The 18,750-nt window shown below is 36.5% G+C and overlaps 1 protein-coding gene across 1 annotated transcript in view; it reads right to left on the bottom strand.

Moving 5' to 3' along the window:
* Positions 1–17,659, bottom strand: part of LOC148944793 (transcription elongation factor 1 homolog) — a 60,115-nt gene extending 42,456 nt beyond the window's left edge. The window contains exon 1 of the mRNA XM_089100317.1: positions 17,642–17,659. The gene's annotated coding sequence lies outside the window, so the exon portion shown is untranslated. The remainder of the gene's footprint in view (positions 1–17,641) is intronic.
* Between the last annotated feature and the right edge of the window lie 1,091 nt (positions 17,660–18,750).

Genomic DNA, 18,750 nt, shown 5'->3' with positions numbered 1-18,750 from the left:
TGGAATGGAAGCAACACTTTTGTCTCTATCCTCAATGACCACTATTAAACGCAAATTATGACAGAGCCAACTATATACAGAGAAATGAGAATGAAAATATCCTGGACCTAATCATAATTTGTAGACCTGAATATGTGAACTATATAAATATCATTGCACTCAATTGGGAAAAGCAACCATGCCATTTTACTAGCCAACTTATGCCTGAACTAGAAAGAGTATCATGGTAGAAAAGAACTGAAGTGGCTAAACAAAGTTAAATTCAGAGAAACAGTACAATGAATCAACTGATCTTATTTTCACCTCAAAGGTTGAGGTGGTTAGGGCACGTTGTGCGGATGAAATATGACAGATTGCCGAAGATTGTTCTTTTCGGCCAACCATCTAGGGCTAAACGGAAAGCAGGTCGTCCCCGTCTGGCGTGGGAGGACGTCATCAAGAATGATTTAAAGGAAATGGGAACTTCGTGGGCGGGTGTAAAAAGGGAGGCTTTGAATAGATTGGGGTGGCGGAGGAGCGTGCGTAGCTGTGTTGGCCTCAGGTGGCTTGGTGCTGCGGTGAGTTGTTAGTAGTAGTAGTTAGTAGTATTTTCAAATGGCAAAAAACAACTAAGAAAAATTTAAATTATTCAGACAAACCTTAACCCAGAGTTGAGGAATCTGTGTCCCTCTACCATAAACAATGCTTTATTTAATCCAAAACTGAATCAGCTCACTAACATTAAAAATAGAAAGTTCAAGACTTGAAAAAACAAAAACTGAGGCTAGTAAAAAAGAGCATAGCAGAGCAAAAAAACAAAACAAAAACAAAACAATACTACAAGAGCCCAAGAAAAAGAATTAGAGAAGAAGATTTCTAATAACGCAAAATTAGCCCCCCAAAAATTCTGGAAGCATGTAAATGCAAAAATCACTACTAGAAGAGAAACGCCCATTCTCATTAATAAGGATTGTATGTCAGTAGCCTCACAACTAGACAAAGCCAAATTATTTAGCTCACTTTTCAGCTGTACTTTCAAATCCAGACAGATGAGTGCAATCCTAATGCAAGACATAAAAACTCAGAACCAACACTCACTGAAGAGGAAATGAAAAACCAACTTACATTACTTATGGTTATAAGTGGCACCATTAGGGGAAGGGGGGATGGGGCACAACTGTCATAGTAGCAACCACTACATTTGGAAAGATAGTTGATTCGGAAACAAATGGTACTACAATTTTGCTATTGTAGTGTTTTCTTCAGAAGAGCCTACAGATAAATATGTAGCCAATTGCAGATATGTGAACATGACCTTCATATTGTCAGCTATTAATTATGGATGAGATTCAGAGCTGCCATTGATTTATAAAAGAAGGTGGTTACAATCCAAAATTGAGTAAAATAAATAAATATTTTCAAAACTATAAATTAAAGATCTAAAGCCAAACTGGCCTACCATGACAAGACAGAGAGAGAGAAAACAAAACAATGGGACTGTGGCAAGTACAAAGGAATGAAAAGAAAATCACAGTGAGCATTGCCATTGTGTGAAACTAGGTGTCTTCAGTCGTAAGAATATGAATAATCTAAAACATAAGAACTAAAAAAAATAGATAAAACCTAAAGTAAAAAAGAATGAAAATATAAAAATCAAACCAATTTATACACTAATTCTATTCCATGGTGAACACAACATATGCAATTAACAAGGTGCCTCTATGAACACACACAAGCAACTGGATAAATATAAGAAAATGGAATTAACTGTGTTTTCATTCCATTTTCTTATATTTATACAGTTGCTTGTGTTTTTATAGAGGCACCTTGCTAAGTGTATATTGTCTGTGCTGCATCATACAGCAGAATCTGTGTATATAATGGCTTTTGATCTTTTTATTTTCATCCTTCTTAATTTTATATTTTGTCCCTTTTCTTTTTTAAGTTGTTATGTTTTAGATTATTTCTTTTCTTAATGCTGAATATGCCTAATTTTACCTTAATTTAGGCTGAATTCATTCTCTTAACATTAACTAGGCTATTATCCAAGATAGCAAAAAAGCTCCTCATCTATAATTGGTAAATTATCAGTTTTCTTTATTAACTCAATAGCTAAACTTTTGTCCTAACTTTAAGACCCTGTGTCTAAAATGAGGAAGTGTTTTCTTAATTTAGGCTCAAGCTTAAAGTGTGTCACAATTAGGCTCCACTGTTGACTATCAGTACATTCAAAACATTTAGCATCATATACAGTCCAACATATCTAAACTAATGACATAAGCTACATATTAAGGAAATTTAGACAAATCATAGGCAGCGCAATCACGCAGCCTAAGTAAAGAACAATGTGGGCCCAATGTATTATTTATTATTCTTTTTTTTTTTGGGGGGGGGGGGTTTAGACCAGGGCACTTTGTATCAAGGGAGTTGTCATAGAAACTTCGAAAAGGGCTCATTTGATTGGGAATTGGAGTGGCTAGTGCCCTTTTTAATAATCAAAAGTAATTTGAAGGCAACTAACACCCCTTCCATTCCCACCATTTCCCCAAACACATCCAATCAAAATTTTGAGATAGCCATTTTGTTCAGCGTAGTTGATTTCCAGATAGAATTTATGTTTTTGAGCAGGACACTCCCCCACAGCCCTCAGGGCAAGGGTTATAAGTTATGCCCTGGAGACATATAAGATTTTTATAGAAAGCATTGCCGCAGAAACTTCAAAAAAGGCTCATTTGATGGAAATTGAAATGGCTAGTGCCCTTTTCAATATTCGAAACTGATTGGAGGGCAACTAACCCCCCTCTCATTCCCACCTTTTCCCCAAACATATACAATCAAAAATTTTGAGATATTAATTTTGTTTAACATAGTTACTTTGGGATGACAACCCCCTCAGAGGCTTCAGGGCAAGGGTTGTAAGTTATACTCTGGGGGCATATAAGGTTTTTATAGAAAGCGTTTTCGTAGAGACTTCAAAAAAGGGCTCATTCGATTGGAAATTGAATAGGGTAGTGCCCTTTTTAATAGTCAAAGGTGATTGGAGGGCAACTAGCCTCTCTCTCAAGCTCACTATTTCCCCAAACACATCCAAATCAAAATTTTGAGATAGCAATTTTGTTCAATGTAAATGAAAGTTCTGGAAATTAGGTCTTTGAGGATGACACTCCCCCCAGAGCCCTCAGGGCTAAGGTTGTAAGTTATGCCCTGGGGGCATATAATGTCATAATATGGGGGCAGAAATTAATCTGAGTAGGGTTCTAAATCCTATGCTTTCTAAAAGCCAGAATATAATTTGTACTTTACTGAAAAACAATATCTTTTAAATCTTTTCACTTTTAACTTTTTTGTTTTGTTTTTCATTTATTTATTGATACTGATTTGTGGTAGTTGTATGCTTGGTAGATTATTTGATTATATTTTTGTATATTTTTGGTTTAATGGAGTTCTTTACTTTTTTTGAAAAAGTTATTTTGTGGAAAAATTTTTTTTAATTAATCTAATAGTAAAAAATCTAACTTCTAAATAACATAATAAAGCCTTTACAGTGAATTAAATGTCGAGGTCATGATAAGCTGTTAAAGTAGCCAACAGGGTATCTTACCCTAGCTTAATTTAGGCTCCAAAATATTCCTAAAATTTCTATTCAAATTGGGCTAACTTAAATATATAGCAGTTGGCCACTTCTGAAGGGAAGATACTAAACAGATAAAACCATGAGATAATATTTCTAAATGTCATGGTCACTTTTCTGACAATCGCCCCCCCCCCCCGGGTGGTCTTAGAAAGATCCCTAATAACGTATGGTAATATAATACTGACCTATATTTATCAATTGAATTGAGGGATTATATAATTATTGGATATTTTTGCCTATTTAATTAAGTGAAGTAAATCTTCAGTGTCAAAGATAATTGAAATAAATAAGGACCCAGTGCTAGAATTCTAGATTGTTGTATTCCAAATTGTTAAGCCTGCTTTATCAAATTAAAACATGATGTCATCACGGAATGCTAAACGCCAGAGAGAAAGTCCAAATAAAAATGTGGATAAATATGTGTTATGTAACCTGGACCTTGATGAAGATTCTAGTGTGCTAAATTATGACAATTGTAAAAAATGGATGTGTTGCAGTTCTCTAAGTATAAGCAATAATGAATATATTCTCCTAAACAAGATGGAACATAAAAGTGGCTTCAAATGGACTTGCCCTTAGTGCAAGGTATCCACACCTGTACTTCCAGCTCCTGTCCAGTCTGCAGCCACCATTCAGGACATTACAAAGGTGATTACCCAAGCTATATCCAGCATGCAAGCAAACCTGGAAAATGCAATTATGCAATCTGAAAGTGCGCTTAGAGCAGAATTAAGTGCTATAAGAGACAAGGTTAACAGTGTAGAGGCAGCCCTATCATCTAAGTGCAGTGCTGCTGAAACTAAGCAAATTATACAGGAAGAGGTGAGGGCTTTGGGTGTGAATCTTCAGCAGTTGCTTGAGACAGATGTGCATCAAATTATTTGTGCCAAAAAAGATTGCAAAGCACAAAAGAGCAACATTGTTGCTTCTGGTATTGAAATATCAAACAATGATGTCAGGGCTCTCTGAAATTTCCTTTTAAGCAAGTACAGAATTGCATGCTGCCCTATTAGTTATGTCCAACATATAAATGTGCAGTGGAACAAGCAAATCACCAAACACTCTCCTGCCACTTTTATGTACAGTGTCTTCTTTCCAACTCAAGAAACAAATCCTGAAAGAATCATTTGATAGAAAAGAAAATATCCAGTAGAGCTGCATCTCTTGAAAACTTTCAACTGTATCTGTTGCAGATTTAACTGCAGATCTGAAACAAAATTGGAAAGTTTTTGGACTGGTTTCTGCTCTTATCACTAAAGTTGACCAGCTTACTAACAAACTAAACGAGTTGAAATCAGCTGTTAACCCAAAAATTATAATCTGGTTCTACTAACTGAAGTCTGTCTAAAGTCTATAGTAATAAGTTGGATGAATCCCACATTTAAGTCCCCAGTTATTTTGTCATCTCAAATCTGAATTTGCCAGGATGTAGGCACGGCACTTTGGTGCTTCCCAAGGCATGCTACAGTGCCCAACAGTTTAGTGTGCCCAATGATTTAGATTATGTTGAGGCAATATGGTTTAACCTTCATGATAATGAAAATATGGTTGTAACTAGAGTAGGCTGCATGTACAGAAGTATATCTGCCCCAGATCACCTTGAAACTGAAAGAGCAATAGCTAAAATGTTTTATAATGGAGTTATGAATTTCAAAGGTAATATAATGGTCACTGGTGACATCAATTTCCCAACTCCTGCTTGGAGAGATGGATTACCATTTGATTCTTCCCAGCTGAATAGGGGTGGTCTGAATCATCAAGTACCTCCAGACCCTGGCTTTATCCCAGATAGTTGAAAAACCTACTAGGCGCCAAATGTTCCAGAAACCAACCCTCCCTTCATCTTGTCTTCCTTGGAAATAAAGAGCTGCTACAGAACTTAAGTTACTAGCCCCTGCTAAGCAAAAGTGAAAGGTTGAGTGACATGGACTAGGGAATGTAGATCAACAATGGGTGAATTTCCTAGAGAAGTTAACTAAGCTTCAGGTAATATACACATCAACAAAAATCATACCAAAGCCCAAGACACTCCCTCATATGACTTCTTAGATACACAGAGAACAAAACTGGAAAAGCCAATACTGGAGAAAGTATGCTCAAAAGGGAAACAATGATGATTATAATAAATTTGCAAAGGCTCAAAATAAACTTTGTAATCTTACTAAACAACACTATTCTAAATTCAAGTCCAAGCTTGCAGAAGATAGTAAGAAAAATCTAAAGAGGTTCTGGAACTACATATCCAACAAAGACCACAGTAGACATTCAGTAAAGACTCTGAAGACAACTGACAGGACTGAAACTACTGACCTGCAAGAAATACCTGCATCAGTTTTTACTAAAGAGCCAGAACCCCTCCTCCCTCCCACTGCAACTTCTGTTGTACCCAGCCCTATGCCACCTATTGTCATTCCCCCAAATCTATCAAGGAAAAACTCAAGGCACTAGATGCTAACAAATCTGCAAGGCAATACAACATTCACCCAAGACTTCAGAAGGAATTAGCAAATGAAATATGCACATCACTCTGTCAAATATTTCAAAAGTCCTTTGAATCAAAGACAGTACCTGCAGACTCAAAGAACATGCATATCACCCGAATATTTAAAAAGGTGACAGGACAAAAGCAGAAAATTGTTGACCCATCAGCTTGACTTCAGCTGTAGCCAAAACCTTGGAGCATATAGTCAATGCAGCAATCCTGTCACATCTCCTGTCCAACAGCATTCTGTCCCCAGACCAACACGGCTTCCTCTTGGTAAGTCAGTAGAGACTAACTTGCTTAAGACATATCATATCATTACTGACCTCCTGGACAAGGGAATACCAGTCAATTTGATACTACTTGATCTTGCCAAAACATTCAACAAGTTACCACACAATTGTCTTAAGGCAAAATTATCAGCTGTTGGCATCCATACTGACATGGTGAAATGGGTTATGAATTTCTAAACATATCAGAAGAAGCAGGTTCAACTTTTTATGAATAATGGTGACAAAGTCATTTTGCTACCATATGAAGTTGTCAGTGGAGTCCTTCAGGATGTTGTTTTGGGCCCTAGCCTTTTTCTAATTTACATCAATAATATGATGAAGGAAGTCAAAAATGACATCATACTTTACATTGATGATTCCAAGCTATTTGGACCAGAAGACAAACAAAGCCTACAGTCTGGTCTCCTAAAAATCCAAACCTGAGCAAATGATTGGCTGTTGGAATTTAGCATTACAAACTGTAGCATCCTCCACTTGGCAATAATAACCTATGCCATAAATACATGATGCTTGACAAGGGGTCACACTCTTATATCCAGCTGCAGACTAACCATGATGAAAGAGATTTGGGTGTTATAGTTGATGATCAACTTAAATTCCATGAACATTGGCTATCAGCAGTATCAAGAGCAAATTAAGGTCTTGGTTTGCTCAAATGGAAATCACCAGTCACTCTTGGTCTGTCTTCCTGAGACTGTTGTCAGGCCCATTCTGGATTTTGGGACGTGCCTTACCTACCCCTCCTATAAGAGCAACACTAGCCTAGTCAAAGATATTCAAAGGCATGCCAAAAAATGCATAAATAGTAAACAATATATTCCATACAATAAGAGCCTGGAGCACCTACAACTCCCAACACTCATCTTAAGATGCCAACATGGTGATGCAATGCTGACCTAAAAATATAATGGCCAGCAAAACATGTAAGTCAGCACCATACAAGAGCCATTTGCAAAAACTTTCTAAACATACAGTGAAGACACAAATACTGGAAAACTATTTTGCTGAAAATGTCATTAATAACTGGAACAGCCTTCAAGATGAAATGGTGACTGCACCCACAACTGCATCTTTCAAGTCTATACTTGACAAAGAATGGAGCAACAAGCTGTGGAAACATGAGTGGGACTGTTTGTCCCATTCAGCCAACCAATGATTATTGATGCAAATTTTACGTGTGTTGCTAGAAGGCTGATGCTGCTTGTCACTCCCAACCATCCTGCACACTCTATCTGAAGTTGCTATTGTGCAGTGGTGTCAAATATAAACCACTGGAGAATGATCCTTATGGACCATACCTTGTGGCCACTATTACTAATTGCATCTCTCCAGCAAATCTCTCTTACAGCACATCACTGGACCCTTAACACAGTGACATTACATTATATTGCCATCATTGACATGGAGCAAAACAGATCATGTATGGACCTTAATGTTGCTTGAAAGTGCAAATTGAGGTAATCAAGACTAAGGTAACAGTCTAAAAGTACTACTCTTCTGAAGACAACACATGAATAAAATAAAAGTAGCACCAATAAATTCCTCATTTCATGCTCCTTTTTTACATAATGGTCACTACTTTGACAATGCACACTCTGCTCAACTTATGGTTTCATGTTTAGCCCTAATAATATATCACACAACACCTGACAGCCAATAATGTATTGCCCAACTGTCAACATGGTTTTAGGAAGGGCAGGTTAATAGACTCAAACTTGTTTGATGCAACCAAAGAATTACTCAGCTCATAGACAAAGGGATTGCAGTGTTTTCCTCCTTGATTAGGCTAAAGCATTGAGAAGGTTCCATATTGGAGACTGAAGCTTAAACAGGAATGCCACCAATTAAATGAATAAGTCATAGGTTGGATCATGGTCTTCCTGATGGACAGAATGCAGGTTGTTCTTGTTTATACCTCCAATGGCCTGTAAAGTGGCCCTACTTTGTTCAACATTTATAATAGTGATGCCCTTGATTGAACAAAAAATAAAAAAAAAATTCTATGCTGATTGTTCTAAGCTTGCAGGGCAGCCAATGCTGCTGAAGCAAGTGCCTCCCTGCAGGAAGACCTGGAAGCCGAGCACATTGGTCAGAAAAGTGGTTGCAAGAGTACAATGTTGAAAAATACAAGGTGCTCCAACTTAGCCTAACACCTGTAAGCAGCAGTGCCCATTACTTAATCCCAGACATGGTAGCCACTCTAGAATAACACCAACAGAGGAGGAGCATGACCTTTGAGGCAGGGTAGACAATCAGCTGAAATTCCATCAGGATTCCTCATCACTTGTTGCAAGTGCAAGGTGATGTCTTGGCGCCACCAAAAGAGGAGGGTCCAGTATATTTCCCCTTTAAAAAATCCTCTCCAAATACAAGATTGAACAGCCAAAGTAAATTAAGACAACTACAAAGAATGAAGAAAAGTATATAATTGTACATCAGCTATTATGACAGAGGGGGGGGGGGTCATTGTCCAGACAAGAAGGATGCCAGAAACCAAAAAGAGCACATTTGAATTACCATTTTGTAAAAATCTCCATGGTCCTTCAGATAAATAAAGTAAGGGGCTGGCGAGGGGGGGGTAGGAGTTAATTGCTCATCTTCTTTCATTTAGAATAAGCCTGAATAAGGGTGATACCTCCCTTCTTATTGCTGAAAATATTTCTGATAGGTATTTTAATGCTTCATTTAACTAAACTAACTTGGCTTCATATGTCATATAAAACATATTCAATAATGTGTAAGTACAAATGCAGCTGTTATGAAGGGAGTTGGAAGATCATTTTGCAGGCAGGAAGGAGAGGGGGGGGCAGATGGATCACATAGTTTATTTCAATGCCAAAACATTGTAACTCTCATTGAGCCTTCAAATAATCATAGTTAGTTTCAAGGAAAGGGGGAGGTAGAAATTAACTTCATTATTGTGAAGGTAAAGAGTAACATTAAACCCCAAAACAAGCTGAGTTTATTCTGTACAGGAAGGGGGCTACCCTCTCCTCAGACTCTATGTGGTTGTTTTCATTTGATCAGAAATTGAGTTCTTTTGTTTTAAGTATAGTGATTGGAGAGCAACCAGCCCCTGTTCTAGAACACCTTTTTGATATATGGCCCTTCTGTAACTCCTTAGGACATCTGATCAATGTTTCAAGTTTTTTTAAACACCAAAAGCAACTGGGCAGCAATCAGTCTCACTCTTGGTTCCTTTTCTGCTATCTGGCCCTCTATCTGCTATCTGAAATAAGCCTAGCACACAAAATAACAATTGTCATTATATGTCAAATAACATTTGGCTTAGTATGACACTGTTCTCCCCATAATTCATGGGAGATAAGCAGCTCCTTAGAAGTGTCCAGTGGTGTGCCACCAAAATACCATATAACCTGAGAATCCTCCTTGACTATGAAAGCTTGCAGTATTAAAAATTCCAACCCTTACCTACCATAGAAAAAGAGGTGATGCCATCACAACATTCAAACAGTAAGGAAGGATTCAGTAAGAACAGTAAGCATTCAAACAGGATTGGTAAGTCAATCAAGCATTCAAAGTGTCAAGCTTCAAGCCTTCTATCCATCAACCCTAACCACAAAATCAGGGGAAACTCCCAGAAAATTTCACAGTTTAATGTTGTGAAAGTTTGTTTGTAAGAAAAAGTATCATTTACTCATTTAAAAATTTCCTAACAAACCACTAACTACAGAGAACACTACCACTTGCACCTCAACCATATTGCTTTGCTTTGGAACTCCCTGAGCAATCACATCTAAAAGCCAAGAAATATTCAAGCAAGATGAGGACAGGGACTTGGAGCAAACAGAGTGGCATCTACACCAGAATAGCCAAGAATCCTCAACCAGACTTTGAAGTTAAAACTGGCAGGCATTACGCAAAGAGCAATCCTTCAATGCCTGTATAATGGAATGAGTAGAACACACACCAAGATATTTTATTTATTTTATTCAATAAAGGATAAATCCATAGGCTTGTTGCAATACAAACACAAGAAATGACAGCTCAAACAGCAACACTCCAAAACAAAAAATAAAAACAAAAATATTCATCAGTAAAAAAAACTATACAACAACTATATTAGAGAAACCGTTTTTCATAGAACTCAGTTTCAACAAGAGTACTCTTAAATGGTTACACTGTTTGCACAGAAACTACAGTAATTTTCCAAAATTTTCAGTAAAATTCCAAAATTTTGTTGCTTGGTTAATAAAGCTACATTGACCTATTTTCTGGTGCACTCAAAATGCACTTGAATATTACTTGAAATGATTCCAGAAAGTGGATAAAATTGGAAGAAAGCATGATAATCTGATTAATAGAAACATATTGCATAATATAAAGTACTAATTTCCTTACTTTAATGTTTCCTTTTAGTTTAGGGGTTAGGTTAAGAAAATGAAACTCAGGGATGGGTATACAGGCTAAAGTATGTCCTGGGAAGGTATTTTGAAGTACCTACATCCAGTCCTTCTTTCTCTAGAGGGTCCTGACTTTTAAGAATCCATGTGCTATAAAAGTGAAACCTTGCAAAATAGAGATGAAGTACAACAAAATTGTTTTCAGCTTCAGAACTTTGCTCAATCTTAATTTATAAGGATTTAAAGAATACATTCCTAAATTTTGAAAAAAAACATTGATAGGGCTTAAAATTCTACTCAAATAACAGGAATTGCATTTTCAGAACTAAAGCCAGAGAAATAGAAACTGACAACTGAAAATTAAGGTAAATATTGTTTTGTCAAAATTTCAATAGGTATAGATAGACCTGTCATGTAGGCAAATTTCAGAACACTCTATAGGGAGAAGGAGTGGAGGTAGGTACTTCAAATCCCTTCCCAGATCATACCTCAGCCTCTAGACCCATCCCTGAAAGTTTTGTTTGGTCAATATTTACCAAATATTATTATTGAGTTTCAAATAAAGTTTTGTTTGGTCAATATTTACTGAATATTATTATTGAGTTTCAAATAAAGTGGATACACCATTTGATGCCTTTTTTTTGCTTATTATGAATATAACAATCATTTCTAACATAAATGAATTTTTGCCCCCCCCCCCCCCTATATATGCCAATTCAGGGTAGGCCTATATATTTCTACATTAGGGGAGGGGGGCAAATTTTATTTCTGATGTAAATGGGAGGTAAGTTTACACTTTACCCCCACTCCCCCCTAATGTAGAAATATATACCCTGAATTGGCATATATAGGGGGGAGGGCTAAAATTCATTTCTGATAGAAATGATTGTTATATTTGTAATCAGCATAAAAAAGGAATTGAATGGGGTAAAATTCTACTTTAGTTACTTTTGGCAAGCAGCCAACCACAATTACCCAGACTTTGAACATCACTGTGTTGGTAGGCTACTTGAAGCATTGTCCTAAGCTAGGTAGCCAATGTTTAGTTTTCGTTTTTAGTGTTAGCCTACTTTTCAGCTCTGCTTCTTGCAATGTTCTTAGCCTATCCTTTCCCTATGCTATTTTGAACCAAAAAATTATTGCATGGCGGACTTTTGAAAATTTCATCTTAATTTATCAAATTACAAGAGACAACTTTCTTTTTTCTTCTTTCTTCTATTTAACATGAGACAACTAACAAGATTCTAAATAACAAGAGACAACTTGCCTACCTGAATTTATTTCTTCTTCTTCTTCTATTTAACAGCAGGCGGGCTTTTCAGTATAACTTTTAAGCCCTTTTCCTTTTGCGTCACTCTATGGGCTACAGAGCTACTGGCTTGATTGCCTCATATTTATTAGATATATTCAGATATCTTTCAGCAGATCTTTTGACTCTAGGAGTTCCAATATAAGATGATAGATGTCGATTTCTATGCTCTGTGTGCAGGTATAGTTGGCTAGGCTCTTGGCTGATAGTGGGATTTTGTGGTGTTTGAAGTATTTTAACAGTTTACAAAGCAAGGTATGTTGTGCAGACGTCAGCATATTACATTCAAATAGGCAATGGTCAATTGTTTCATTATTCATATTACAATGCCTGCAAAGAGGGGACAGGGGAATTGAGCCACTTGAATTAGAAAGCTTATAAGAGAATGCAAGGAAATTTAGTCCATTTGTTCCAGAACGAATTTTATGATAAATTTTAGAAAGATACTTATTGGGAAAGGGGGAAAAGATAGGATTAATTTTATTAAAATTAATATCTAATAACCTCCATGGGTAAATATCTCTAATTGGGATTGATCTCCCACTTGGCTGGTCAATATTTATAGCATTGTTTGCTATTTCATCAACCTGATGATTACCACTTATGCTCGAGTGGCTAGGAATGTACTGAAAGTAAGTTTTTATGCCATTTGAAGCAAGATTATCAATAATACTGAGACAATGATAAGTGTCAATGTCCAACTTATATTGAGGAGCTGAGGCCAGCAACTCAAGGCTTGATAAAGAGTCGGAATAGATGATAATATTATTCGAATTTTCAATCAAAGGTTGGTTTTGCTTAAGGTGTTCTAATGCCATGATTATGGCATTTAACTCAGCAGACATTATAGATAAATTATTAAATAATCTCTCGCCCATTGCAATTTTCAGGTGAGGAAGGAAAACACCACTTGCAACCTTCTCATCCATTTTTGACCCATCAACAAATATTTGGAAGTGATTTTTATAGGTAATTGTATTAAGTTCGGCGAATTTTTTCTGGACAAAAGCAATGGGGGTTAAATCTTTATTCCAATTTGAAAATTCAGTATCTAATATGGAAAGTGACCAATTCCATGGACGGGATTGAGGGAAAGTAGGTTCAATAGACTTCGCTGGTACAGGGAACTTCTTTAGAATATTGGCATAATCATCTGCAATACCTCTATACATGGCTGGATTTCTTAACCAATTATGTAATGTGTGTGAGCTATTTGATTAAATTGTTGTAAGATGTTTTGTCAAGATTAATCGACGTCTGTCCCTTAGTGTTGTTACTCAACTCTCCATAAGCAGAAACTTTGTGCTTGTGGATTTCCTAAGACCAAATATGAGACGTATTATATCAGTTTGTGTTGTTTCAATTTTTTGAATCTGGGTCGTTGCACATGCACCATAGACGATGAGCCCATAGTCAATATGGGGTCTTATATGTGATTTAAAAAACTGGAGTAAGGTTTTCTCCTTACAACCCCAGGGTGTGGAAAGAAGTCTTTTTAGTATATTTGCTTTTATATAACATTTTTTTATTGTTTTTGAAATGTGGATGTTGAAATTAATTTTTTGGTCAAGCATGAGACCTAGGTAATTAATATTATTATCTTATGGAATAGTTGTTTTATTTAGAGTTAGTTTTGCATTAACATGGTTTCGCTTCCGGTGAAATTGGATTATTTTTGACTTGGTGGGTGCAATGGGTAAATCTGAATGTTGAGAGAATTTTCAAACTGGAAAAGTGACTTTTGCAGATTTGACTGTGCTATCTGAAAGGTGTTGCCAGATGACCATAGCACCAGATCATCAGCATATTGTAGATTCGTGTGGGGTAGGTTCATGTCCCAGAGATATAGGGCAAAAAGGAGGCAACTGAGGACTGCTCCCTGAGGTAGGCCTTTGGATATTGTCTTTTGGAGTGAAGAGGCTGAACCAACACAAACAATGAAACTTCGCACTTCTATGAAGGATTTAATAAAGGATACTAGCTTAGGAGGTACTCCAAGGTTTGCAAGTTTATTTAAAAGGATTTGGTGGTTCACATTGTCATAAGCTCCTTCAAAATCTAGGAAAGCTGCCACTAGGATATTATTTTTTGAGAAAGATTCATTTATTGCATTTGTTAGCAAAATGAAAGCATCTGTTGAGGAGTGGTATTTCCTGAATCCAGTTTGAGTGTGTGGGATCATGTTATTTTTGTCAACAAACCAGAGGAGTCTGTGATAAATCATTTTCTCCATTATTTTCCCCATCACAGGTGTAATCATTATGGGCCTATAAGACTCAGGGTTATCTTTTGGTTTATTTTTCTTTAGGATTGGTAGGAGGGACGAACATTTCCATATATTGGGGAACCTAGAAGATGCCCAAGCGTGATTATAACAATTTAGCAGTTCTTGTTTGTATGAAGGTGTGAGATTCTTTATCCATGTAGGGTGTATATTGTCATAGCTACTGCTAGTTTTGGGCCTAATATGATGTATTGCATTATTCAAGTCCTGGATTGAAAATGGATTAGTTATGTACTCGGATCCTGGGCGTCGTTGGTAACTAGGGTTCATAGGAATTGTGGACAGCTTGCTTTGATTATTTGATGTTAGCTTATTAACAAAAAGAGTTGCAAATAGGTTAGCCTTTTCGTTATCATTGTCATAATGGGTATTATTATGTATAAGATCATACAGGAGTGGGTTGGGAGAAGTCTTTTTCCCACATATGTGGCTTATGACTTTATGTATAATTGGCTCATTTGTTTCTCTGGAGAGATTATTTGCAAAATTATTCCAGTATTTATATTTAGCATCTATTATAGTCCTTTTTAGATTAGATTCTGCTTGTAATTTTTTTAAATATGTAGGAGGTGTTGGTTTTTTTATGAATTCTGTCCTAGCTGCCTTTTTTATCCTCCATTTATTTAGGCACTCATTTGTCCACCATGCTTTAGGAATTTGTTTAGGGAATGTTTTCTTAGGTGTTGTCCTGGGGATAGCATGATTAGCTGTATTTATTAGTAAAGATGTTAATGCTTCAGCATGTGTGTCAACTGTTGTCTTAGAAATGCATGAACTTTGGGTGAAACTTGTAATTTCATCATTTAGCTTATTTTGGAAAATAGACCAATTTGCTTTAGTGTTGATATATTTGGATGTATAAGATAAAGTTTCAGCAGGTTCATTTAGGGAGCAAACTATAGCAAAGTGGTCTGTACATAGACTATCAATTTTATTTATGTGAATTTTGTTCAAAAAATTTAAAGACACAATTTGTTGGTCAATTGTGGAGAAATTGCCACTTTTGGGGTTGAAATAAGTATTCAGGTTTGGAGGGGTAGCAACAACTAATTCATTATTATTTGAAGTCATATGCTCAATAAATTTACCAGCTTTATTTGCTGGTTTATTCCCCCACAAAAGGCTCTGGGCAATGAAATCTCCACAAATAATGATATTTTTTAACATATTAGAATTATTTATATAATTAAAGAAATCCTTGGCATCTGTAGTTTGGCCATTAGGGTTATAAAAGCTTATTATGTAGGTTTTTAAATTATTCAGCCAAACACTTATACCAATTACATCAACATCATTTTCAAAACCTGGAAAATTTATGCCACAAAATTTTATATTATTATTAACTAATAAAGCTACACCACCTCCTTTTCTCTCTGAAGATCTATCCTTTCTCAGGATAGTATATCCCAGAGACTTAATTTGTTGATTTTGGGTTAAATGAGTTTCTTGGAGGCAAGCAATATTAATTGAATTATTATTCATAAATGATGTTAGTTCATTTAGCTTATTTTCTGTGAGTGATCTTACATTCCATTGGAGCATTGATAAATTTTGTGTTGTTGATTTATTCTTCATATGAATGTGTATCAATGTTCAGCTTTGTTAAGAGTAAAGCAAGATCTTTTTTTGCTTGAATGAGCACATCATCTGGGATGTAAATTTTTGCCAATTCTGCAATAATTTTTGTTTTCTGTAGTTGATGTATGTTCATGGCCTGAACTGCATTACAGTTTAGAATAAATAAGCATATATTTGGGGATTGCATTTTTGGTAGTGCATCCTGTTTGTTGGTTAATGGATTGATTCCTGGTAGTGTTTCTGGTTTGTTTCTTCTTGGGAGGGAGGGCCAGGCTGGCCTTATCTCACCGGACAAGGAGGCTTGTTGGCTTGGTGAGTGCTTCTGATAGGGATTTGAGCTAGGGGGCTTAGAAGATGGTGTTTTATATGGGGTGCTTGATGCATTGGGGGCATTTGACTTTGGGGTTTTGGTTGGTTTCATTACATGTTTTATTTGGTATTGTTGGGCAGCATTTGCTTCCATTGCTGCAAAGGGGTATGGGATTGCCTTCTCTGTTGATATTTGGAGTGTTAGAGCTCTTTTCTTGTATGCAGGGCATAATGATTTATTTGTAGATTCATGTGGGCCTTTGCAATTGATGCATGTAGGCTGAGTGTTGTTGCAAGTTGTCAGCTCTTTAGGATGGAAAGATTTACAATTACTACACTCTTGGAGAATTTCATTGCATTTGTTTGTTGTGAGTCCCAGTTTGAAACACTTCTGACACTGAATAGGCTTAGGTTTGTATTCCTTGTGTGGTTTGATTTGCCCAAATAGGAATAATTTTTCTGGGATATCAATTTTATTCTTCAGTGTGAATAAGAAGGATCTACTAGTTTTTAGGCCATTAGAGTTGGGTTTTCCAAGTTGGGTAACATCCTCAACTGGGATTGTGTTTCCAGCCCTATCTGAAAGGCCTTCTTTTAACTCCTGAGTAGATATCTCTGGGGGAACATTATAAACTACTATTTTTGTTGGTGATTGTTTTGGGTTCCAATTAGATGCAATAATTGAGATATTCAGAAGGGATTTAAGGTTAATTATTGTATCTGCTGATTTCTGATCTTCTACAGCTATTAGCAGAGATCCATCACGGTTAATGTTAAGAGAGAACATTGATTTTAGCAATTTAAAAATTGCAACTCTTATTGCAGTGATCATTTTTATTTCAAAGGGGGTAGTGGGAGTAATTTTAAGGTAAATTCCTAAGTTTTTGGAGGGAGGATCTTGGGCAGGGAGAGGGGAAATGCTTTTAATTGGGGAGATTTTTTTCCTTTTTTTAAAACTTCTAGAGAGGACCTCTTGAAACCCATTATCATCATTTATGGTTACATTAGCCCCTACACTTATCATTGTCCTATTCTCTGAACTGGAGCTATCATTTGAACTTTGAGAAAGTGTGCTTGACCAGCCAAGATGGGTATCTTTCACTATGGCACATTCACTGGAATTTGAATTGGGATCTGGGGGGACATTTTTTTTGGAGGACTTCTAAACATTGCCTATTGGAAAAAGCTTTAAACAGAGAAAAACAAAACTAAAGCAAGAAGGGAAAATGGAATGATATCAAACCGTCTGCACTATACTATGGGGAGGAGAACACCACAGTATAGCCCTGAGGATGAGTTGAGCAGGATTGGTTTGGTATAACTGCTGATTAGAAGCGATAATAATTCACAAGAAAATTTGTTTTAATTTTCTTATAGAGTTGCTGTTGTGATGACTGCTGTGGGTGTGTTTTAGTTGTTGTACATAACCTTATGATTCTTCTTCTTCTTCTTCTTCAATTATAGGCTTGGGATGAATCCATTTAACCTTTTTCGTATTGTATGATTATGTCAGGGGTGTCCTGGGAAATCAAATATAGAGATTAGACTATTATTATTCAATAATAGGCTTTATACATCATTGATGGAACCACCTATATTTAGGCAGTTAAAGACAGCTTTGAACAATTCAGCATCATCAGTTGAAGAGTGTCTCCTTTGTGTTAGTTGGTCAATATTAGGGGTTAGCTTGAGGCGCTTGAATATAGCAGATAAAGTTAGCCATTCTTTTTTATGGTTGAGAGGTGCCACAGGGCAACCAAAAAGAACATGGTTGATGGTCTCATCATAGGTTTGACATAGGAGGCAAAGAGGGCTCATTACTGTTGGACTGGTGGTGTGTTGATAGTGGTAAGTTTGGCTGTTAAGTCCAGTAGCATTTGATCGTATTCTGTGGTACATCTTTGAGTCTTTCCGGGATGTAAATGGAGAAAGGTTTGGTGGACATTGGTTTGCTAGGTAAATTTTTAGGCGCCAATGGTTTACATCTCTTACTGGGATAGGTCTTCCAGAAATTATTTCAAGCTGAAGGGCAGATTTAGCTATTTCATCTGCCTTGTGGTTCCCTTTTATACCCATGTGACTTGAGATGTACTGGAATTTTGTGGATATACCTTGTTTAAGTAGTTGGTTCAATAGTACAAGAGTGGTGGAGGTATCATTGTCTGGGTAATCTGAATGTTCTGGTGATATTGAGGCAAGGGCTCATTTTGAGTCTGAATAAATTATAAGAGGGGTGTTTCTTGGGGGGTTTGGCATCTTTATAATGGTTTCCAATGCAATGTTGATGGCAGCTATTTCAGCTGTCATGATACTCACATCATTTTGGAGCCTTTCAGCAGCTGCTGTACCTAAAGATGGGAAGTGGACTCCACAAGCAGTCCTGAAATCTGTTTTTGAGCCATCCACAAAAATTGGGAGGTGGTGGATATATCTCTGAGACTCAAATTCATGAAATAATGATTTTACATAGGCAAGGGAAGGGTCTGTTTTAATAGCTGGCGCAAACAAAAGGTTCACT

Source organism: Artemia sp. Qi Xiang Cuo, chromosome 14 (genome assembly GCF_049724085.1).
Source record: "Artemia sp. Qi Xiang Cuo chromosome 14, ASM4972408v1, whole genome shotgun sequence".
NCBI lineage: Eukaryota > Metazoa > Arthropoda > Branchiopoda > Anostraca > Artemiidae > Artemia > Artemia sp. Qi Xiang Cuo.
The sequence above is the reverse complement of the archived record's forward strand: the minus strand, read 5'-3'. Positions and strand labels throughout refer to the sequence as shown.